This window comes from Opisthocomus hoazin, chromosome 6 (assembly GCF_030867145.1).
Source record: "Opisthocomus hoazin isolate bOpiHoa1 chromosome 6, bOpiHoa1.hap1, whole genome shotgun sequence".
NCBI classification, from domain to species: Eukaryota; Metazoa; Chordata; class Aves; order Opisthocomiformes; family Opisthocomidae; genus Opisthocomus; species Opisthocomus hoazin.
In genome coordinates this window covers 56,006,182-56,027,231 of record NC_134419.1, presented here as the reverse complement: position 1 = coordinate 56,027,231, position 21,050 = coordinate 56,006,182, and the positions used below count along the sequence as shown (strand labels likewise).

At 42.9% G+C, this 21,050-nt stretch overlaps 1 protein-coding gene across 1 annotated transcript in view; it reads right to left on the bottom strand.

Moving 5' to 3' along the window:
- PCDH15 (protocadherin related 15) overlaps positions 1–12,911 on the bottom strand; it is a 1,100,829-nt gene extending 1,087,918 nt beyond the window's left edge. Inside the window, exon 1 of the mRNA XM_075423218.1 lies at positions 12,760–12,911. The gene's annotated coding sequence lies outside the window, so the exon portion shown is untranslated. The remainder of the gene's footprint in view (positions 1–12,759) is intronic.
- Between the last annotated feature and the right edge of the window lie 8,139 nt (positions 12,912–21,050).

The window sequence follows — 21,050 nt, the reverse complement described above, 5'->3', positions numbered from 1 at the left end:
GCTATGTCAAACCTCAGCACAATCCTTTCTCTTCCCTGACCCCTTTCTGCATTACATCCAGCACATGCCTGCTATCTTCACTGCCAAAACCCCTGCTGGCTGGCTCCCCATTGGGCAGACATCCCCTTCCATGTCGCCATCTCTCACCTCTTATTCTGTACCAGAAGGTCAGTGGTTGCACCGGATGGCCCACAATTCCTCCATTGCTCACTTGTCATGACTTCAAGCAAAGGCGTTGACTTCCCCACTTGATCTGTGGTACAGAAGAAAAGCCCCCAGACAAGCTCCTGCAAAGCCAAGTTCTCCATGACTGCCTTTAAAATTGCTTTTTATTCAGTGCTCACCAAACAAAAATCTCACAGGGCAATTGTTAGGCAGTTTGACTGTTGCCTGTTATGCTGACTGGGTTATTATCTTATTCTTACACTCTCTAATCTGCTAGTCTGCATCTGATTGTTACTTTGTATATGTTCTGAAACTCTCTAGGGTGAGTAGCAATATTTAATTCAGTGTTTTTAAAACAGAACTTCATCTAAGACTCAGACTTCTGGCTCCTATTGTGCTACTTCTACTACTGAACAACACAGTCTATAGTCTTCTGATACCTCACTAAAATTTTGGAGAGTTCAGGATTCATAGATGGAGTATTACAATAACAGCATATTTTTCGCATTACGGACAAGGAGATTTACTAAGAAGGGGAATGTTCTAATTCTTAAATGTATCAGACAAGATAGATTTAGTCCAAACTGAATTTGGAATTTACAGCAAGAAATATTCAGTTGAAGTCCTTGCAAAGTTAAGAAGTAGAACATGAATTACATCCTATCTATTAGTGTTCATCTTGCCTAAATGTAGCCATCTAAAAGACAAACATCGGCTTTTTAAGATTCCTGTATAATCAGAGGGGTTAACTGCCAAACATACACCATGTCCCTTCAGAGTTGCCTGTTAGCATTCATCAGCCATAGAAGAAATCCAAATAGCTACTGAATAGAATACATTTAAGACAGTTAAGTTACGTGGAGAAAGGTGGATCCTATTTGAACTTCAGAGCAGCCTCACTAAGTTAGAGCAAACATCAGCCTAGTCTCTACGTCTATTCCCCGAACTCATCAAAAGCAGTTGCCTTGGGAAGGGAACCAGTGACAGCAGAAAGCAACACTTCCCCAAATACCCTCCCAGTTGTTCTTTAATTTCAAATTCTGCAGTCTGATGCTCATGCCTAACAATAACCAAAAGCTCTGCTGGCATAGCATGTGAAGAATCCAGAGATGGCTGTTGACGAGGCCATAAAAATAGATAGCCTGAGCTAGATGGCTCTTGAAATAATCATGCTGTATCACTGCTTCTGTTGGTATAGGAAATGAAGAATGGGAAATGCTCCTTCTGTGAGCTACAAGTAAATAACTGCCCTGGACAAGTTCAGACATCCTGTGGTTTCAACTAAATCAAATCACTGGACTCTTGACTAGAGTAAAATAAATAAAACATTACGCTTTCTCACTTGCAACTTGCCACAAAATAGTCACAAAAAAACTATCAGGTCACTTGAAGGAAACTAAAAGTCATCTAAAACTTCATGGGTGTTAACAAACTGATTACAATTGAAAAGCTATAACAACATTGTATTAAATTGTACTGTTTCCCACTGTTGTAGTCGTTGTCAAAAGACTGTATTTATGCAGGCCTTTCTGTTCTTGTTACAATCTTTGTCACAAGAGTGAGGCATTGCAGTTTTATAGCCTCATATGTTCTCTGAAAGATAACAGTAAACAATATTCCTTTGACTTTGTAATGTTCTATAATTTTACTGAATGATCCTTCTTATTCTTCCTTTTATATTCTCAGCACTGATAAAAAAATGATGAAATGGCCAACAAAATAAAATACAGAATTGTTAAGAGGCTGAAGTAGTGAGCCTGACCACTGTCTCTCATACAGCAGACAGGGCACAAAGATTTTTGTTTCATTTTTGCTCTTTCTTGTCATAGCTTTCTTATGAAGTAATATAACAGTACACAATGACCTCCCACAGAAACTACAGCATGTATCAAACATCACTACTTTCCAACCTATATAGTAGGCACATTTGAGTGGATTCCACGTCCTTCGTGCTTCTGTCTCTGTGCAGATATGTGCAGGTACAGATCAAGATAAATCCAAAATAAACAACTCCTTTGCAAACACTGCTCCTCCTGTGAAGAAGATGAAAGAGCCAACATGTGACAGATGTTTGTCATGCTGCTTAACACAGTACTGGAAGCGACACGAGTCTGCAGTAATAGGCGTAGTGTAAGAAATGATGCTGCAGAGCATTCATGGTGTTCTAATAAGAACTTAAGACGGAATAACACAGTAAGGTCTCGTGGCGGGGGGGGGAGCAAGATGCAATGTAGTTATCCAGTTATCCTCACATTCAAAATTCTTGAACAAATTCTCCAACTGATCTACCATGTGGTTCCTCTGTTATCTCAAACTGGAAGAAACAGGATCACAGGGAAAGAATCAGTGGTAGAGTGCAGACCAAATACAGAATAAAGGAAGAACAGAAAGTCCTGCCCCACTAACTGTAGGATAATTTCGTGGACCATGAATGCTTCACCTACATTTCTGTCTTAGGTATACGCAGTATTTTTTAATGACAAAAGTACATCAGCCCTTGTAATCAAAGGAAAGGAAATGATATCACTAAAGCTTTTCTGGTATTCAGATTAGATCTTTAAATCAATCTTCATTTTAATGCTTTCCCATAAATGTGAACATTGTGGGTCAGCCTTTCAAGTGTTTTATGTTGGCCACAGCTCCATAAACTCGAATGTAAGTCTCGACTTTCAACATCTGAAGATGTGAACCAGGAGAAGGTCACTTCGCAACACTGCAGAGTCCCATTCTGGCTGGTTCCTGATTTGTTTGGAAGCTGTCCTGACCTCTGATCACCCTTATCTCCCTCCTCACACCCTTCTGGGTGTGCTGCATTCTTGCTGGAACCTGTGGGATCCAGACCATGTCCTCTCCTTATTCACCTTACAGGAACAATATCTCACACATGCAGTGGTAGAGAGGCATTTGTATTCTGTTTCACATTCTTATCTTGAAAATTCTGGATGTCCCAAGATTTAAGGTTTCTGGCATTTTCTGCAGAGCCTGAGGTGACACATGTAAGGGAACTCAACAAGGGGTTTTGCATAGTGGCTTGTGTCTTCCAATCTCATTTCTTTCGCTAGTTGGGAAGCCACAATGGCCTCAATAGTTATAACCTCTTCCACAGCTATAAGTTTTGGGGCTTTGGCTAAGTAAAGAGTAGAAACTTCTCCCTCAGGGACTCACTCCAACAAAGTATTTAAGCACATGCATAACATTTAGGGTAGAATATTAAATATTTTGCTGAATCATCATCTAAAATGTCATCACCTAGTAACAAGCAAACTAAGTCGCAGGGTACAGAAATATTTCTATTCTAAATCCCTACTTTATTACTTTGTTGAAATATGATCTTCCCAGCTATAAAAACACCCAACACTTACAAATAGCTGAAAAAAAGCTACACATTATTACCAGAGGGTTTTTTCTTTTTTAAGTGAGTGTTCGCCACCTTCTCATTCCGTTGAAGCTCTCACAAATGCTGGATTTTATAGGGCAATAGAAATAAATGTAGATATAACTCCTTCAAATAAATACACAGAGTAATATTAAGTAGCTTTTTAAATACTGTCCCATCAAATTCGCTTTTTATATAAGTTCAATAGAGGTGGATATGTATTATTTTGTGAAATGCAGCCTGATGATGCTCACAAAAGTAAGGACCAGAGGAGTTTAGATGCAGCTGGAGGCAAAAGCTGTGTTCAAAATACACCGGCTACAAAAGAACAAGGAAGACAGCAGGTAATTCAAGAAACAGAAACAACTTTTGACCAAGAGAAAGTGGAGAGCAAATAGGATCTCATGGACAGAGAAAGGATTCAGATGATTTTCAGTGAAACTATTTTGGTCCTTAGAGAGGAATGCACTTGGCCTTGAGCTATCACAGATCAACAGATAGCTCACAGTTGTTTCTGCAAGGAACCTTCCAAGATATCCAGGCAGGAAAGGGGACTCTGCCTGGCAGACTCTGCATGACAGCCAGTTTCTCACCCCTCCGAAATCACAGCTGGAAGAGCGGAAAAGAAGAAAGTTAATCTATAAATTCTGTGGGTGGGTTTTTTTATTCTTTTTAAAGGAAGAAGAAACTCAGGTAATGCAAGAATATATAGAATATGAACACCAAAGGACAACAGAAAAGAGGGAGAAAGCATTAATAGAGATCAAAGTAAAAGAGGGATAGACAAGGAGATTACTCCAGGGTCTAGACTCAATTTAATTAATGCATTGGGCAAGGCTGGAGAAAACTATAATTATTGTGAACCAATGCAGTGCAGGAACAGAACAAAGGAACCAGAAATAACTTACAGGATGGGAAAACAGATAGCAAAAAGATAATGGCTATCATGATGAAGATGCAAGAACAGAGAAGAGGAAAGAGTAGAAATAAAGGTGGCAGCTAAATATATTACTGGGTAAATTTTGAAGAAAAAATCCGAAAACAAACAGAACAACATTGGCTGGTAAGAGGCACTCTCCTAGAAGACTGCTATAAATCTCAGGTTACAGGCAGAGGTCACTAATGTTAGTCAGGAGACACATTCCAAAACAGACAGTCTCTAAAGCAACAAGAGATCAGTGCTCTGCTGCTGTGTTCCTCCCGAGTGCCTCTTGTTTCTCCAAGTGGATAATATAGCATATTGCAGACATATTGCTCAGGGGAAGAAATAGCTATTGCTCTTGTAAGGTCTTACCGCAAACGAGCAATGCACTCTGGCATTGCTATAGAAGGCAGTAGCTTCCCTGGTTTATGCTGGAGAAATAGGTCTTGTTATTTCCTGGGTTAGTGGTAGGGCCTCATTATTTCCTTAGATAATTCACAGGCTTTGACACAACAAAATATATATATCACACATAGACACAACAAAATACTACACACAATATATACACACAGTGAAATATGTATGAAGCCAAAAATAATCATTACAATTGTGGTTAAATTTTCAGTTATGAATGCTATTACCCACCATGGAAAACAGGTGGTGAGATCATGAGTTCGTTCCACTTATGGCCAGTTAATGATAAATAAAAACAGACTGTAAAAAAAGGTTTTTATTAAAAAAAATCAAACAAAATTAAATTGAAAATTAAGAGCCCTAGTACCTGAAATGAATGGAAAAGCCTCAGGACTTAAACTAACTCAGAAATTCAAAATCATCTAAAAGTTTTTTCTAAAGAAAAGGAAATAACTTATTCAGAAGGCCTCCAGACCTAACTGGATGATAATCACCCCTAAAGAGATATTAGATACACACTAGAAGGACAATAGGCAGCACAAGAAAGCTACATCTTAGAGAAAACAGTCCTTAAATCAAATGTTTTCTACATAGTAACAAGTGTCTTCAGCCCTATAACAGAGAACATAAAAAGGAACAAAATACATTAAGAGGCTAGAGGAATGGATTTAAGATTATTTTTTAGAAATTTTTTTTAGAATGAATACTTTTCTTTGGCTTTCAATAAGGAAAAAAATGAAGAGTCTAAGGCAAAACCCACACTGTCTAATGGGAATAAGGTACTGAAATGGACGTTGCCACTGTCAAAGAAACCCCACAGATCAAAGGATTTAATGTGCTTACACTGTGAGGACCAGATAGTCTCCATTCCAGAATATATGAAAGCATACAAAGATGAAGTGCAAGTGAAATAGGGCAGGCCTCTATCAAACAGAGGCAAGGCACTGCCTGACCAAAAAAGAAGCTGAAATCGTACATATATTTCAGAGAGAGGGCAAAAGGTGAGCCAAGCAACAGCAGATCCTTTAGTTTTATCTGAATAATACTCAAGGCTCTTGAACACATTCTGTGGGAAAGCATAATCAAAAACCGGGAGGTAAACAGAACAGTGAGATTCAGCGTGACAGGCTGTACCAAACGGAACAGGCAGCTTGCTGTGGTACGGCAACTCTATATTGTTTTGGCTTGCAATAAAGGCAAAGAAAACATGATAGACCTAATCAATGTAGACTTCTATGAAGTATTCCAATTCATGCCTTTGTGAAAAAATACCTAAACCCAATAACAGGGAGATTAGGTAAATCTGTAATACACATAAGGAACTGACCAAGAGGAAAGAGGGAGAATAATATAAAGTGCAAAGTCAGGCAGTTGTTGACTAATCACAGGAACTCCTGTGAAATGCTGCGAGCTTAGAACCTGGAAATTACAGGAATATAGAGCACAGTGGTGAGACCTTCTCTATAACACAGCTGCAAAGCTGCTTCCCGGATCTCAGTCAGAACCAGATGCAGAGCAGGCAGAAGGGTGATTAGACGCTCTCCCCCAAGAAGAAATGAAAAAAGACTAAAAGAACTTCTTGTTTAGCCCAGCAAAATGCCAGATGCATAATACAGCTGGATACAGTTGTGTTCAATATACGTAGTGGGAAGGTGAAAGAAGTTCCAACATAGTGCTGGCAAAGGACTGGCAAAGGACAGTCAGGTTTAAACTGGCAGGAGATGAGGTTTGTAGGGACAGGTGAACCCCTCCAGCTCTGTGCTTTCTGTTCATAACAACTTCACAACAATAATTTCATCATAAGTGCCTCTCTTGATGCTGAGTATACTGAAATTTGTCTTGTACTGAAGACACTGTGTGTGAATTTAGTAACCACAGCATATAATACACTGTAGTAATAGGTTTCTATATAGTTGGGGGGGTGTGGGTGTGTCTTTTACCTCTATCATCAGAGGGAGGAAGAAAACCTCTCAGCTGATAAGCTCAGTAAGAGTCGTAGAAGCATAGCATAATTTAGCTGAGAAACAACTTCAGAAGGTTTCTGCTCCACTCTCCTGCTCATGGCAGGTCAGCTGCATGAGGTTAAACGTTGGTACTCACAGCTTTATCCACTCTGGTCTTGAAAAGCTCCAAGGGTGAAGGCTGCACAACCTCCTTTAGCAACCTGTTCCACTGATCAAAAGATTTGACTGGGGTAAAGTTTTTCCTCATATTTACCTGGAAAAAAACCCAGCTCACATCCACACCGTCCAAAACAAAACCGAACTATGGAAGTGAATTTAGAAGAAAATAATTATAAACAATAATGTAACAATTGCCTTAGCTCAGACTTCTCTGTTTTACGAAGTATTGATTTAAATTTGGAATAGTTCTAAACCCACTGACTAGAAGAGTTCAGGTAAAACGTAATGTTACTCTAATTCTAGTCACCACTTTAAAATCTAAGTGCAGACTAGGAACAGGATAGCAGCATTACCAGCTAGTTCTACACATATGCTTGAAATACACAAGCCAGCAACCAAAGCTAGGTGTATCCTGCCTTCAAAAAAAGAGAAGACCAGCAATACCAGCCTGCACATGCCCCACGACACAGAACAGGCAACGAGAGTTCCTCTGATCTCACCCTGGAAGACTAGTTAGCAGACACTGCACAGCAGTACTCCTGTATTTCTGCAGTGCAGACTTTGCTTCTAACAGGATCACAATTCCCTCCTCTGTTCTTATGAACAGCACAGAAGAAAGAGTCGTAAACTGCTTTGGATTTAAGTTAGTTATTAGGACATCTTTCTGGTTGTTTCGATAGGTACAGACCAAAACAAACTGATCAAATATTCTGTTGAACCTCCATTAGCTAGACAGTCAGATATGTTAGATAGCTATCTGCCTGAAAGAGCAGTGATCTAAATTATCTCTTCAGATACTTTCTAAGCCTGTGATTCAACCACTGAGTACACAAAGCACAAAACAAGCAGCTGTGGAGTGCTTGCCACAGTTTTCTTTCTTGTTTGTGATAATCCATGCTATGGCAGAAGTGAAGGAACAGACACCATGTGCCTCAAGAGACAGCAAGAAAATGATTTGTTGCACTGAGTGGGTGCTCCTCACTTTATTATATCCTTGACACCTGTTTAGGATTTGGTCAAACACAAACTCTTTCATTTAATTTCTGTGTACACACACTGTCCCACATGCCTTCCAGAAACCTCAAGGACAGTCCCCATTTCAAGATATCCAAAAATCTGAAGGCTACAGAGAATGAGGCTTCGGTTAAGGGAAGGAGAACAGAAGCAGGATGTAGATTAATTCAGTTCACCATAGACAGCATGACAGAAATGGGTCTTTAAGATGGACATCAATGTGCACAGTCCTTGGAGAAAAGTTTGAGGAGATTATACGATGCTTGAGAGCCAGCAGAGAGGTTCAATGAATGATATAACTGTGTCTTTCCCTGGTGGGTTTTCTGAAGAACAGATTTGATCTCACCCAGTACAAGAATGCTTTAAAAAAATTACAGATTTAAGCAAATAGAGGACAGCAGAGATTTTTTTTTTTCTTGGCCTGGAACTATATACTAAAAAGGAAACCATCTGTTACCTGCTCTATACAAATGATGAAGCTCAACATAGCAGGCAATTTGTGTGGGTGCATGTGAGTGTTTACAGGCTCATTTAAATGTTCATAAGCAAGTTAACAGGACTATACCTCCAAGAAGAAATATACTGTATTAATATCAACTAAGTATTGGTTGATAGTTCACGTAACTTTTTTGATTTTCATGAACTACTTCTAATCACCTTTAACAAGTTGTAAAACATCCTTGTAGTCTTTACAAATATTAATCTTTTAAAAAATACAAAAGACTTGTTGAATTTCCCAGCTACCTATAGTTTTGGTAGATTGATGTCATGAAGAAAAAAAAAAGAATATCCTTTTTTTACTTATGGGAACAAACATCCTAGGCTATTTCATAGTGTTTCAAGTGCCTCCTGATAAGCTACAGGATCACTTCATCTCCACTAAAACACCAGATGTAGACCTGATCCCATCTGAAGGTAATGATTTCTGTTTGCAACACATATCCTAAGTAAACATACCATTACAGGAAGACATACTTCAAGATAATGAAATTAAGTTTAACTCATGAGCATTACTGTTCATTCTTTTTGCATTAGTGTAGTAATCCCACAGAAACAGGTAAATGTATTTGAGTTGTAATGGAGCCCCCTTAGATATTCTTTGATCCTAAAATGAATGAAATATTTATCTGATGATTACTTTAGTTAATTGCATTCTCTTCCTGTTCATCCTACTGGTGCTTTAAAGGAGCTACTGCTTTTGTTTATTCTTATTTTAGCTTTTTGTTTGTTTAATTACCTCATCTGAAATTATTTTGTGAATCAATTTCTTCTTTCAAGTGCTGATTAAGAGCAAACACTCAAACAAGTATAAACACAAACAACAGAAGTTTCCCAGCCTGATGCCCAGAAGCTGCACTTCCTTTTACTATGAGCAATCTTTGATATTTTCAGGTACTGAACACATGACTTGTTTTAACAGATGTGGATTTTGTCTTGGCCTAGCATGCTTTAACAGAGCCTGCTTTACAATGAAGAGCGTGTGGAGATGTGGTGATCCTCTGGAGGAACGTTATCTCCAAACACCACGCTTATCTTCCAGGGATGGTGACTAACTACTAAAGGCCTTGGTGCTTTAGATAGGCACAACCAGCCCTTGTGCTGTGAAATGCTGGAACTGCAACTCTGGAAATAGTACTTTTTCTTTCCCAAAATAACTTTTTATGAAAACTGTAATTGCTGGTGACACCAGTAGGGCTAACCGTGAGTGATCACCATAATCATAAAATGCATGTGCATTGTTGGAGGGTACTAGCAGTTTCTTCCATTTTGTTATTCAGTACCAATTTCTTCCATTGCTTTTGACATGTTCTCTTACTGAATTACTAATTTATACTAAGTGGAGCTAACAGAATTTTGTATGTTGCACAGTATTTGTTTCAAGCCAATAAGACTTGAAGTTCTCGTAAAAATTCTCCAACACTCTGACCCTTAAGAATCCATAATTATTTTCTTGTTCCATCCCATCCCTCAAGAGGGGTTACATTTTTTGAAACTTGCAAATCAAGGTAAACAAAGGTCGAAGAACTGGCTCTTTGTGTCACATTTGGGGAATTTACAACCAACCATTTCCAAATATCAAGAGAGGCTTTTAGACATCAAAGGCAATAAGCCAGGAGAAGTAGCCTTTAGAATTAGTCTGCACTATTTATGTATCTTATATCTTCTTATTTCAAATAGATGATAGTGTATAATAGCAAACACACTTTGGAGTATATACTCGAGACACTTTAAAAAGTAGCTCAGATGTCTGTCTTCTCCAATGATCTTGATCACCTAACACTGAAATTATGCCATTGCCAGACAGCTCTTCTGCAGCTAACACTTTTTGTAATTTTTTGTGCAACATTAGCCTCTCCATGGTGTCTGCTGTTATGTGTTTAGAAGAAATGGGGTTGTCTGTGTGTTTTACCTTTAATGTCTGTACATAGCTTGGGGTACAAAAATAACTTCAACTGAGAGTTATGTGACAATCACACAACTAAACCTAAGTAATTCCCTGATTATAGGCCAAAATCTCTCAATTTTAAACAAGCCTTGCCCAGGACAGGTTTTGCAGAACCCAATCAGGCCTACAGATAGTGCTTCTTAAATCATTGTGGACATTTCTAGATAGGTCTCTAGGGGTACAGGAAAAAATGACCAATAAAAGAAGCTCTTGAAATTTTTTTATAAATAAATTCTAGCTCAGAGTAAGATCTATGATTCTTTACAGCAGTCATATAGTATTGTGGCACAGGACGATTCATTTTCAAGTGTAAAAACTTGGTCAGGTATTGGAACAGGCTTCCCAGGGAAGTGGTGGAGTCACCATCCCTGGAGGTGTTCAAAAAACATGTAGATGCGGCACTTCAAGGTATGGTTTAGTAGGTGTGGTGGTGTTGGGTTGACGGTTGGCCTTGATGATCTTTTCCAGCCTGTGATTCTAAAATTCTATGATTAAAGAAGACAGGAAGAAAGACAAGCCTTAATTCTATTTGCACTGTAATGAATCAATAGGATAGTTTCAGTAAATTCCAGTCACTAAATTAAAAGAAAATTAGGAAGCTGGGCATGTTTGATATATACTTGATATACTGTACAATGATGCATACAATAATATATTGAAAAAAAGTAATGGCAGCTTAATTCCAAAAGAAACAATGAACAGGACATGGAGAAGGCCCATCTGGAATTTCTGGAACTCTACATAGAAGCCCTCCATGAGTGGGTACAGGGATATGAAACTGAATTTGAACTAAAATTATTTCAATGTCTGGAGACTGAAAAGATGATCAAGTTTTGCAATGGCTTCTGTGCAAACAATGACTAATAAACGAGGATTCTTCAGCTTAAGAAAGATGACTGAGGAAGAGACAACAAAGTCCTATACAGTCATGAATAGCAGAGAAAGGGGGAACAGGGTGTTGTTTTGGTTTGCTTTGGTTTTTTTACTGTGCCTTCCAGTACTTGAAACAGGTGGCATCCGGCAAAGCTGCAAGTAACAGATTCAGAAGAACCAAATGGGGTCGGTTCTTCACACAACATGTGGGTGTGCCACAGAACTCTTTGCCACAGGATGTTGTCGATAGTAAAATGGAGATTGAACATATTAAATGGACAAGTGGAAGGGGAATTTCTCAAGAAACTCCCTCAGGCGCAAAGAGTTACAGGGAGACTATTCCAGGGAAGTGCCCCTAAATGCCCCCTACTCTTACAGCCCTTCCTGTTGGACACTGCCAGAGACAGGACACTAAGCTAGATTGGTTCGACACAAATTGCCTCTAATGATGTTCTTACACTTTAAAAGGCAGCTGTCTTGCTTGACACATGTGAACTAGATATTAGACATAAGACTTTTCAGAAGTACATCACTGGGCTCTGTATACCCTGTTCCTGCTCCAGCCTTATTTGTCTGGGCTGGAGTTTGAAAAAGGCTGTTATTAGCTAAAAGATAGCCCCTTAGCACAAAACCACCTACAGAATCACTGCAAACTGCAGAACTTAAAAGACCTAAGGAAATTTTTCAAAATTTCACCTTCAGCATAGGGTTTTCCATGTATTTTCCTCTGCTATCACACTACTGAAAAATTTGTCTCCAGTTGCTATCTTAGTGTTCTTGCACTGACCCAAACATTTATTTAACTGACGTCTTAGGGATTCAGTGGAATTACTACCATTCACTTTGAAAGGGTAAGATTTGATGCGTTTGATGATTTAATGTTTCTGTTCTACTGTTTGTTTGATAGTAGCTCTAGTGACAAAGAAACAAAGCATCTCTAATTCTGCCATGGACAGCCTCAATACTCCAGCTGCCCAAGAGTGAAGAGGGGGGAAATCACATAAATCCCCAAACCCAAAGTACAATATTTGCAAAAAGGATGCAAAAACTTTTTTTTTTTCCTTTTAAGAGCCTTAATTGGACAAGACTTGCCTTCTGCATTGTCATTGTTTAAAGATGCATTTTGACCTGTATTTTGAAGACTCCTTCTCAAGTAAGATCTTCAGCTACCAACAATAAATTAAAAAAACACTCCACTTACCAGGTAAATAAATCACACAGCCTATCTAGGGTTGTAGTGTACCTTTCTGCAGTTGCTGTATAATTACCAGTTTTTAAAGGGCTGTTAAGCCCTTTAGATCTGTAACAGATTAGCACTTATGTAACAACTGTTCCTTCACAATCAGTCTAGATCCCAAGCCCCCTTGATGAACCACAACAGCAAAATCCTTGTATGGCCAAGATACACAAAGCAGAGACATCCTACCTTGGGAGTGGTTCACGGGTGAGAGAGGCCAGTGGGTCCCTCAAAGTCTTGACAAGGGTGCATAAGGCTGGGCATCCTGTAGTATTTCCCAGAGACCTGCTGATGTCAGCCCCAGGAACCCTTCCGGGCTTTCTTCCTCCATGTTCAGGACTCTAAATGACATGTTGGGAGAGATATTTAGCAGTTCAACAGCATGTATTTCAAGTGCTTCCTGCTCATCAGACCAAATCTTTCACATGTTGCTGCTGGAACAGAGGTATTTAAATCGTTTTGGTTTCCAGTTGTGTATGTGTGTCTATGTATTGGGACATAAAAATAGAAGATAACAATATGTTTATATACAAACAAAAGTACACAGAGTCTGAAACAAAAGGCTTCCCCATAGTAAGGAAATGGCTAATGCTCTCTGAGTACTGCACTTCAGTTCAAATGGTGGTGTTGCTGATGAGGTGCTGAGGCAGAAGACAGTAGTGATCCTGTGCAGGTGCCCAGTTTTGAAGTTGCTGGCAATAGTGATAACTTGGAAAAATACTGGAATATTGAGCTTTTAATTTTTTTGTTTATGCTTTCATAAACTGAAAGCTATAAACATTTAAAATGAAAAATTATCTCAAAAGGTATTTCAATTCACAGTAGTAAAATGTAGCATCATATTTTCCAGGCTTCTTACTCTTGTGCATGAACAATTCAGTAGATACAGCAAAATAACAGGTATTAAATGCTGACTAGCCATAAATCTGCATGTTTTAACCTCAAAAAAAATTTTTCACTAAAGAATGCTACCTCTGTGTATTTTCCAAACACAAAACATATTGGTAATCAGCTGGGTATATGTAATCTTTACCTCTCTGGGCCCCCTGTTCCTCATGTCCTCACTGAATTGAATGCTGTAGTTCCCTTACACAACCATAGTGCCGAGCACAATTTGATGATAATGAAATCTTTTTTCCACTATGTCTTGCATCACTTTTGCTGCCACTGAACCTGCTTCTCTCCCCTCTTCAGTTTATTCTGAGCACATTCAGAATCACAGAATCACACAATGGTAGGGGTTCGAAGGGACCTCTGGAGGTCATCTAGTCCAACCCTCGTGCCGAAGCAGGGTCACTTACAGCAGGCCACACAGGACCGCGTCCAGGCGGGGCTTGAATATCTCCAGAGAAGGAGACTCCACAACCTCCCTGGGCAGCCTGTTCCAGTGCTCCGTCACCCTCAGAGGGAAGAAGTTCTTCCTCATGTTCAGACGGAACTTCCTGTGCCTCAGTTTGTGCCCATTGCCCCTTGTCCAGTCGCTGGGCACCACTGAAAAGAGCTTGGCCCCATCCTCCTGACATCCACCCTTCAGATATTTACAAGCATATATTAGGTCCCCTCGCAGCCTTCTCTTCTTCAGGCTGAACAAGCCCAGCTCCCTCAGCCTCTCCTCGTAGGAGAGATGCTCCAGTCCCCTGATCATCCTTGTAGCCCTCCGCTGGACACTATCCAGTAGCTCCTCATCTTTCTTGAAGTGCAGAGCCCAGAACTGGACACAGTACTCCAGATAGGGCCTCACTAGGGCAGTGTAGATGGGAAGGAGAACCTCCTAATGCATCCTAGGATCCCATTAGCTTTCTTGGCAGCCAGGGCACACTGCTGGCTCATGGTCAACCTGTCGTCCACCAGGACACCCAGGTCCCTCTCCGCAGACCTGCTCTCCAGCAGGTCCGCCCCAAGCCTTTACTGATGCATGGGGCTGTTCCTTCCCAGGCGCAGGACCCTGCATTTGCCTTTGTTGAACCTCATCAGGTTCCTCTCTGCCCAACTTTCCAGCCTCTCCAGGTCACGCTGAATGGCAGCACAGCCTTCTGGTATATCCACCATTCCTTCAAGTTTTGTGTCATCAGCAAACTGGCTGAGGGTACATTCTAACTCTTCATCCAGGTCGTTGATAAAGAAGTTAAACAAGACTTGGCCCAGTACTGACCCCTGAGGGACACCACTAGTTACCAGCCTCCAACTAGACTCAGCGCCGCTGATGACAACCCTCTGAGCTCTGCCATTCAGCCAGTTCTCAATCCACCTCACCGACCACTCATCCAGCCCACACTTCCCGAGCTTCCCTAGGAGGATGTTATGGGAGATTGTGTCAAAAGCCTTGCTGAAGTCGAGGTAGACAACATCCATGGCTCTCCGCTCACCTACCCAGCCAGTCATGCCATCGTAGAAAGCTATCAGATTGGTCAGGCGTGATTTCCCCTTGATGAATCCATGCTGACTACTCCTGACAACCTTCTTTTCCTCCACTTGCTTGTTGATGACCTCCAGGATAAACTGCTCCATCACTTTTCCCGGGATGGAGGTGAGGCTGACCAGCCTGTAGTTGCCTAGGTCCTTCCTCTCAACCTTTTTGAAGATTGGAGTGACATTGGCCTTTCTCCAGTCCTTGGGCACCTCTCCTGTCCTCCAGGACCTCTCAAAGATGATGGAGAGTGGCTCAGCAATGACATCCGCCAGCTCCCTCAGCACTCGTGGGTGCATTCCATTGGGGCCCATGGATTTGTGGTATTCCAGATCGCTTAAGTGATACCTCACACAGTCCTCCTCAACCAAGGGAAAGTCGTCCTCTCTGTAGGCTTCCTCTCTTACCTCCGGGGCCTGAGATTCCTGAGGGCCTGCCTTGGCACTGAAGACTGAAGCAAAGAAGGCATTCAGTAGCTCTGCCTTCTCTGCATCCTCCATCAACAGGACACCCGCCTCATTCAGCAGCGGCCCCACATTATGCCTAGCCTTCCTTTTGCTGCTGATGTAGTTGAAGAAGCCCTTCTTGTTTTTGACATCCCTTGCCAGCTTCAATTCCAGATGGGCTTTAGCCTTCTTCGTCGCATCCCTGCACGCTCTGACCATGTTCCTGTATTCTTCCCAAGTGGTCTGCCCCTCTTTCCACATTCCATGGACCCTTCTCTTCCACCTGATCTTCTCTAGAAGCTCCTTGTTCAACCATGCAGGTCTCCTGCCCCCTTTGCTAAATTTCTTTCTCAGGGGGATGCACCGATCTTGAGCATGGAGCAAGTGATGTTTAAACAGTGACCAGCACTCTTGCACCCACCTGCCTTCGAGAGCCATGGCCCATGGGATTCCTCCCAGTAGCTGCTTGAAGAGGGCAAAGTTAGCTCTCCTGAGGCCCAAGGTTTTGATCCTGCTTATCGTCCTGCTTCCTCCACACAGGATCCTGAACTTGACCATTTCATGGTCACTGCAGCCGAGTCTACCTCCATCCTTCACATCCTCCAGCAGTCCCTCCTTGTTTGTTAATACAAGGTCCAGCAGAGCGCCTTTCCTTGTTGGTTCCTCCACCACTTGCATCAGAAAGTTATCATCAATGCTCTGTAGGAACCTCCTGGATTGCACCTGCCTAGCTGTATGGTCTTCCCAGCTGATGTCAGGGTGATTGAAGTAACCATTGGATGAGGGACTGTTTGTGAGTGAAGGTCTAGTTAGATACATTACAACTTTGGCTCAGTTCTGCTAAGAAAATTGTTGCCAAGGCACAAGAAAGTACATGAGCTAAAGTAATGTAGGATAAGAAAGGTAATAATGCTGACAGCAGGGCAATCATTGCAACAGTAATAGCAGGAAGATCTAGAATTCAAGCAGAAAACATACCAATACAAAGTCTAAACAACTCAAAGAGAATAGAAGAAAAAGAATACTGGACAGCATCTCAGCATCGTCAAGGATCAGCCCCTTTGAAGAAGTGACGGAGACCAACACTTCTCCAGTTGTCTGACAGCTGCCTGGTCAGTGGAAACTCATTAAGTGTTGTGAGCATATTAAAGTTTAGCACATTAGTCCCAGCTATCTGTTGGAGGTGGTGGCCAGTGAAGGATGTCTTTCTATTCTTGTGTGTACTCTATTTAGTGAGTCTCTTACTGAGCCATAAGGATGCCTGAAAAAGCAACCTACTGTGCAACAGATGCATCCAGAATGCCCTTAGAGATAAAGGAATCTGGCTTCCTCACTGGTCTCTAAGCATTAAAGAAATCACAGGACTGATGGTTTTTTTTAATGTACCTACTACCCACAGGTTTCCTTTGCTGTGCTTGGCTTTACTTTGCTATGGAGAAATTCAACTTCTGCCCCATCAAAGACACAAGTTAAAAAAAAAAAAAAATAAAAAGATTTAGCAATTTCAAGGAGCTCCAGAAATTCAGATGGAAAATCTTACCACATAGCAAAATATTTCCTATTTTTCTCTTTGAAATAAACAAGCACTTATGACATTACATAAAATAGAAACTTTTCTTCTCCTGTTTGATTAACTCTTTTCCTGCTTGTTGAGTGAAATCTTGCACAAGTGAAAAGTGAATGCAAAAGAGCAAAAAATAGGACAGTGAGAAACATGAGCAGAGAAAATTCCTGAGAGAGAGCTGTCTATGCAGTACTTTCACAGACTATTACTTGTATTCAATACAGAGGAATCTGATTTCACCACATCACAGGCCATCCATTCAATGAAGTCATTCTGATTTGCCTTTAATTTTCCTGATTGTATTTCTTGTTTCACTATTGTCTTCTTCCCCTACCAACCAGTCTGGACAAGGTGCTTACTTTAAATGAGAAAATTAATGGCTAGTGTTACTTCTCCCACCAGCTGTAAGATTGCTAAAATGCTTTGAAGCCAAGAAAGAACAAATTATCCATTTCTAACATCCTTATTTAATTCCTCAAGATGCCCAATATCACAGGGGTCTGTAGAGACCATTGCTGGCCAGAGAAGGAAAAGAGATTACATGAGATAACAAGGTGTGGATAGTTAGGGCCTGGTGGTCGGAAGATGTCGCGCTGTACGGAAAGGTAGGCCCCCCCCCTCCTCTCCTGATAACAAGGAGCGTTTAGCCCATGGTGTAAGCAGACGGAAGTGACGCTGTAAACCTAAGCTATATAATACTGTGCTACCCATCAATAAAAGCCATTTGCTGTCCACCACATTGGTGTCTGCAAGCTGATGGCCCGAGCGGCCGGGGGGTAGGTCGCCGTGCCGTTCCTGAGCCAGGTCGCCACACCAACAAAGGCAACAAGTGGTGCCGAAACCCGGGAAAGACTCGCCTGGAGTCGGGTGAACGGTGGCCGGAGCGGCGGGACCAGCCCGGCGGGGAGGATGCTCCCGGACCAACAAGGAGGATGGAAGCCCTTGTGAAGGTCGTATCGCAATTACATAAGCAGTGGGGAATTGATTGTAAGCCCAAAGATTTTACGCTCACAGTTGCGAGGCTTTTGCAAATTGGGGTCATTGACCAGCCGGTGGATATTCTCCACCCTGAGGTGTGGGATAAGTGCACTAAAGCGTTAGCCGAGGAAACGATGTCCTCGGGTTTTGGGAAAAAGCTTAAGTCGTGGGGGAAAGTCGTGCAGGCCCTGCAGAAAGCTATACAAGAGCAGGAGACCTGGAAGGTGGCAAAGAACTGTGTGTTAGCTACCCCAAAATTGGGAATCGGGGCAGCTACACAGACTTCGCACCCCCCAGACGATAATGGTTCTGCTGAGCCTAAAAATCAGCAAGAGGGCGACACGTCCCCTCAACTCCCGGACCCCGATCCGCTTACGGAGGGAGAGAAACAAGCTAAATCCTTCTGGGGCGGGTTAGCCGAGGAGGCTAGGGGCACTGCGAAAGAAACAGAGTCAGATAAAGTCTGGGCCACACCACCGCCCTATGCGCCCCAAGGTGGCACCGAGCACAAAGGGGAAAGGTGGGACGAAAATTCCTTTGGTGATAACAGGGAGGAAGTGCTAAAGTTATCAAGCGCACACAAAGGGGAGGCGGAGGAGAACAGGGGGGAGAGGAGTGGTAGGAGCGACCTAGAAGGGGAAAGGGGGGCCAGCGGGGGGCAGAGAGCCAACCAGCGCGTGCATTTCAAAAGGTGCGCCTGTGAGGTGGGCACCCCGCCGAGCAGAGGGCGGGGCGGGCCCGGGCTGGGGGAGGAGCGGCCCACCCATAGGGGAGGGGGCCAGAGCTCAGCAAAAAGGTACTGGAGACTGGAAGTAACCAGTCAGTCGAGTTCCGACTCTGAATCAGACACTAGCGGGGATGAGTGGCTCGTAACTTATTTAAGTTTAGAAGAGAAGAAAACAAAGATAAATAAAGTCAAGAGCCAAAATATCCCCATCCAAATTAAAGAGAAACCGCGAGGGGGAGAAATCCCTCTCACGGACTGGAGGAAAATAAAGATTACGTGCGCCGACTGGACCCCATTGGCCATGCTAGCGTTCCCGGTCCGGGTGACGGACGGGGGACAGAGGGTCCACACACCGATAAACCCTAAGGATATACAAGCGATTGTTAAGACAATTGCAGATAAAGGCCTTAATTCTGCCATTGTCTCCGCCCTCATAGATGGTGTCTTCGGGGGAGACGATATGCTCCCGTTTGATATAAAACAAACTTGTATATTGATCTTTGACGGGGCAGGGATGATTGTTTTTAAACAAGAACGGGAGGACAACTGTGCGAGGCAATTGGCCCAAGTAACTGGGGCAGACCATCCACTGCATGGCTCCAGCCTGCAGCGGTTAATGGGCACAGATCCCACAATGATTACTCCCCAGGCACAAGCCCAGGGCCTGCGGGCCCATGAAGTCATTACAACTACTCGTGCGGCCAGAGAAGCTATTCGCATAGCCTCTAGAGTCATTGCCAAACCATCGCCATGGTCCACAATTAAGCAAAGTGAAAGTGAGAGTTTCACAACATTTGTGGATCGTCTCCAAGCAGCGGTCGATTCTTCGGCCTTGCCTGCAGAGGCAAAAGGCCCGGTCGTAGCAGAATGTTTACGTCAGCAGTGTAATTCGACAACCAAAGAAATCCTACGATCACTATCATCGGGGTCGAGTATCGCAGACATGATTAAGCATGTCGCGAAGGAAGAGCATCTAACCCCGATCGAGACGGCTCTTCGTACCATAATAGCTAACGTGATGACATGTTTTAAATGTGACCAGGCAGGCCACGTCGTAGCAAACTGTCCTCAGTTCAGGGACCCACGCCAAAATCGACCCAGAGGACCGTGTTGGGCCTGTGGGAAAAAAGGGCATTTCGCCAGAGAATGCAGATCTACAAACCAGGGAAACGGAAGGGGGAGAGGGCACTCGGGCCGTGCACAGCCCTCTCCCACTGGGGACATCAGGCGGCCCAATTATGCCAACCCCAAGTGGGGCGAGGCGCTTCCGAACCCGCTACCCCCTCGAGAAGCGACCAATTTTATGGTTCAACCGATGGTCCAGCCGAACCCGTTGCCACCTCAGGGACAGCAAGAATCACCCCTTGGGGGCGAGACCCCCGGGTGGCCCTGGCAGTAAAGTGTGATAACCCGCCAGTGGTGTGGGGAATCTGCTCCCTCTATGACACCCCAAACGGCACCACCATTAGTGTCCCTTTTTTAATCGACACCGGAGCAGATGTTACAGTTATCCCTGAGACAAATTGACCCCCACGTTGGAAACTGGAAGATGCCCCCATGGTGGGAGGAGTCGGGGGATTAACCCGAGCTTGAAAGAGTGCCCAATTGGTAGCAATCACGCTTCACACTGAAAAAGGACCAGAAAAAACCATCACCCTCTTCCCATATGTCATGTCAGGAATCCCACCCCTGCTGGGAAGGGACGCTCTAACCCTATTAAAAGCCAGGGTGACAAATTTACCGTAAGGGCCACTGCTGTACACCCACTTCCACCAATTAAACTGACGTGGAAATCGTCTGACCCAGTGTGGGTCGAGCAGTGGCCCCTGTCGAAGCCTCGAATGGATGCCCTTCTCAAGCTAGTTGACCACGAGTTACAACGAGGTCACATAGAGCCTTCCACTAGCCCATGGAACACCCCAGCTTTTGTAATACCCGAACGAACCGGCGAGGGGTTTCGCCTCCTCCATGACCTGCGTGAGGTAAACAAAAAAATCCAACCAATGGGTCCTGTTCAAACGTTTTTACCCATGAACTCTATGATGCCGGAAGGACAACCCTGTGCTGTCCTTGATATTAAAGACTGTTTTTTCTCAATACCTCTGCATGAGGAAGACAAGGAGCGGTTTGCTTTCTCTGTTGTGTTTCCAAACAGCCAACGCCCCAACTTACGTTTCCAGTGGAAAGTGCTGCCTCAAGGAATGATCAACTCACCTACCATCTGCCAGATTGCGGTGGACCGGGCGTTAACACCAGTCCGACACAGCAATCCGACCGCGACCATCATTCAGTACATGGATGATATCTTAATCGCCGCGCCGTCAGGAAGTCAGGTGGACCAGCTAGTGTCAACAGTCT